Source organism: Opisthocomus hoazin, chromosome 12 (assembly GCF_030867145.1).
Source record: "Opisthocomus hoazin isolate bOpiHoa1 chromosome 12, bOpiHoa1.hap1, whole genome shotgun sequence".
Classification (NCBI taxonomy): Eukaryota; Metazoa; Chordata; class Aves; order Opisthocomiformes; family Opisthocomidae; genus Opisthocomus; species Opisthocomus hoazin.
This window is the reverse complement of record NC_134425.1, coordinates 3,555,605-3,559,591: the sequence shown is the minus strand read 5'-3', so window position 1 is coordinate 3,559,591 and position 3,987 is coordinate 3,555,605. Positions and strand designations below refer to the sequence as shown.

The 3,987-nt window shown below is 53.1% G+C and overlaps 1 long non-coding RNA gene across 1 annotated transcript; it reads left to right on the top strand.

The window, feature by feature from the left end:
* The first annotated feature begins 540 nt into the window (after positions 1-540).
* On the top strand, positions 541-3,641 carry LOC142362864 (uncharacterized). Its single transcript, XR_012765334.1, has 2 exons — positions 541-2,575; positions 2,924-3,641. It is a non-coding gene; the product is annotated as an uncharacterized LOC142362864 (long non-coding RNA).
* The last annotated feature ends 346 nt before the right edge of the window (positions 3,642-3,987 follow it).

Genomic DNA, 3,987 nt, shown 5'->3' with positions numbered 1-3,987 from the left:
ACAGTGGGCAGGCAGGCAGAAGATGGCTCCCCAACATGGGGTATGGCTGCTCTTGAGGTGGGTCCAACCACAACCTTTACAGAAGCTTCAAGCTCCGCTATCGTCCCCACCTCCTGGCCAGGGCAGACCCGCTCACGGGGAGGTGGGAAGAGCCCTGGCCGGAGAGCTCTGTCCTGACTTCACACCAGCACTTGCACAAACTGAGCACGTGCAGGTCCCCACCAGAGAGCACATTGTGCAGTCCAAGGCTCTTCCACAGTCAAACAGCTTTTAGTCTTCTCCAAGTCCTTCTTATTGCCCTTTATTTTCCTCTCTGCCTCCCTTTCTTGCAAATACACGGATTCGAAAGGAAATCCCGAAAATGATGACTAAACCCAGTAATCCCTCCTTACAGAAATACTCTTCCACCTTCTTAAATCTTTTTGGAGGCGCGAGGGAGAATAACCCTTGTGTTTATGCAAATTTAAAAGTGGCGTGTGATGATGGAAACAAAACAGTGCTGGACTGCAGCCAAGGCATGGCACCGACAGGGCCTCTCAGCTGCTCGCCTCCCGATTCTTCGGGGGAAGCAGCTGTAGAGAAATGAAAATACAGAAGCCCCCGCGCACACCCGCCGCCGCCGCCCGCGCGCGCATTCCAGCACCCGTCACCTCGGAGGCGGCAGGACGCGGGCTCTGGCCAGGCGCTGCCTGTAGCCGCTGCCCGAAGCACCCTGTCGTCCCCCACAAGCCTCCCTGTCCCGCTGTTCCCGGTTCCCCTTTCAGGAATTTACAAACATTTTCCGCAGATCAATATCTGTATTGATTATTCATTGTGAGCGAGTCGTGTGTCTTTGGCGATCCAACCTGGCAGAGTGAGCAGCCAAAGGCTGCTGCAGTTACGGGGGGAAAAAAAAAAGAAGAAAGAAAAAAAATCCACAGAAGGCGAGAGGGGACCCAGATCTTGCTGGGTTTGCCGCTGCCAGCAACGGAGACGGATGGAGAGGAAGGAAGGGAGGAAGAAAATGGGAACGGCATGAAAAGGAATGAAGAGACGAGGGAGCTGAGGAGAGAAAGCAAGAGCAGGAAAAACAAAGTCACCGCTGGAGAACTGGTGCCGGGGCACGCCGACAGCCTGGAGAGATTCCCAGCCTCGCGCTCGCCGTTCTGCGCACAGATGCAGTGGACTTATTGCTCCGGGAGCGAAAAGTGACTCACGGTTTTGGTATCTGCTACGTAAGAGCTTTGGGGGGATTCCTTGGCTGGCTGACAGAAAGGGAAGAAAGCAGCAGCAGTGAGGTAAAACGCGATCCCTTCCTCCTGCCTTCCTGGGAATACGCGTCGCCCGGGCTGGCTGGAGCAGCTCGCTGCTCGCTTATGATATGCAAAAGGAGAATAATTAAAAGCGCCAGCATCACTTGCAAAGTGAGTAAACACAAAGCCTTTCAAAACATGCTCTTCAGCTAATGAGAAGCTGTAATTTCTTATACTTAAAGGCAAAAAAGACACTGATGAGACTCGGTGGAGTGTGTGTGCATGCGCGCCTGCGTGTGTGTGCATGTGTTTGGAGATATGAGAGAGTCGGTTAATTGTTGATGATGTTTAGAAAAGGGATTATGAGAAAAGACACTGAAATGATGACAGGGAACATCTTGGATCAGAGCCAAAGAAATAAAATAATCAAGGACAATCAAGCCTGCAGCTCCGGAGAAAGCGCCGACTGTTCTGCCGGGGACTTGGAAGGAATTTCCCCGCGCTGCCGAGCTGCAGCTGGAATACATGCTTGGCACCAGGAGAGAGAACTGCAAGGAGCAGTTTGCTTGGAGCATGAGACAACAGAAGAGAGAACTATGGAGCTGTGCTATAATTCAGAGGTTAAACAGCTTTGTCTGCTGATGTGTCAGGTGGAGGCTCGTTTTTGCCCACATCTGCCCTGCTCTCGGAAAATGCAACTTCTGAAATCCTCTGAATGCAAGCAGGAGCTGACGATTCTCCACACACCTCTCCAGAACTGCTGAGACGTTAGGAAAAACAAAGAAAAGGGAGCTTGTGGAATTAAGTTCTCCTGTGGCTGCAGGACCTGATGGACCTGACCATGGGAGCTGCTTCTGGAATGATTCCTTCCTCAATTCTGGAAATCAGGAGCTGCTTACTCCAGGTGGGGGGTTGCAGCTCGCTGCCTCCAAGCCCGGGGGAAAGGTGACAGTCATCGGGAATACCAGGAGCAAGCTTTGCTTCCCACCTCGGCATCTCATTGCTGTCCTGAAGGAATGGATTTTAATAAATGTTGGCTTTCTCTTGGGCTGAGGTTGGGTGGGGAGAGAGGATAGAGGGAAATTTAAACCATCTTGTGACTGTCGTGTTGTAAGTGAGCTACAAAAATGCCATCTCTTTGTTTTGGATGTTAAACTCCGTCTTACTCCATTGTTGCTGGATTTTGGCACGTTGCACTCCACTCTGGGCTTCTCCAGCAGCAGAAACACATGGTCTATTAAAGTGGGAATCTTTGGGGACGCGGAGGCAGAGAAACGAGCCAATCATACATGGCTTTGCCGCATTTCATGTTTTTTCAGCATTTGCAGAAAGCTTTTCGGATGGTATGTATGTGTGCGTGCAGCAGGGAGGGCGGGCGGGGGAGAGGGGCGCGCAGGAGGGGGAGCGAGCGCATGGCAGGAGCAGGCACGATGCTGGGGTCGGGCTGTCACCGAGGAGCGCGCGGTCCCCGCTGCCACGCAGACACCCCTTCCCCTGCGCCGGGGCTCTGCCGAGCCTGCTCAGACCTGAGCGGAATGTTAAATGCAGAGGACTAGATTAGCATACTAACCAAGTCGTGTCAACCGCCGGCAATCAGCAAATGGCCATCTCCTCGCCACAGCCGGTGCGGCAGAGCCTGCCAGACGCTTGACCGTGTCCTTTGTCAGATCGCTTTTTATGTTTGTGTTTAGCTTTTGTTTCCCAATCAGACCCTGGATATTCATTAACAAGAATGAAAGGCAGAGATGCAAAAACCAATAATGAAAACAAATCATCTATTGAAACGGCGCTCAGGCTGAAAGGAGGGCTCTCGCAGCGCTGGGACCGGGAGAGAAGGAAATCCCGCAGCCTGGAAAATGCCTGGACACATGCATGTCCCTCCCCGTGCCAAGGCTCCAAGGAGACAGTCGCTACAGAGCCAGTGGTCTGCGTAAGGATGTCGTAGCGTTGTCTTTACAGAGCCTCAAAGAAAAGCCAGCAACTGGCCAAAAAGAGAAGCCTTCATTGTTCCTGCTCTGGCTGCTGTTAGTATCGTCATTACCACTACTGCTGCTAGATGGGCTTTAATTAGACAACAGTTTCAGTGCCTGTAAACATAAAGTTCTAAAATCCTTTGGGGTCACGGACATCGTTCCTGCTGTTCTGCAGCAGCAGCGCTGGCCCCGCAGCAGAGCCCCTGACGGGAGGGCTGGCTCCAGCCCGGGCTGCGGGTGCCAGCGGGGACCAGGCGCTGCCTCCGCGCCCGGGAGCTTCGGCCGCAGCCCGGCCGGCAGCCGGGGTGCCCGACCTGCTGCAGGGGCTGCTCAGAGGGCTTCATCCCCTCTGTTATTTGTTAAACAAATTATTTCGCGAATGCTAATGTCCCCTAAACTGTCACATGGTTGTGGAGAATAAAAAGATTTAATCCAAGCATGGCCTTTTTATCAGGATCTGTCAAATAAGGGAAAATCTCAAATAACCTATACTGTCTGATTATTATTTTTAAATGGTGTGCGTGGGCTTTAAGTATCACAGAGGCATAGCTTACATATTTGTCAACGGGATTTTGAGGCAAATACGCAGGGGGAGAGGAGGAGTACGTGGCGAGCCCCACAGCTCCCTGCGTCGTCTGGGCTGAGGCTGGCGACGCTCCAAGGCTGCGAGGTCAAACCCAGGGCCGGAGCCCGCCCGCGCAGCCCGCGGAGACTCGCCCTGCTGCCCGCATCGGAGCCGGAAGGCAGCATCCCTGAAAACGTGCCACTGGCACGGGAATTTT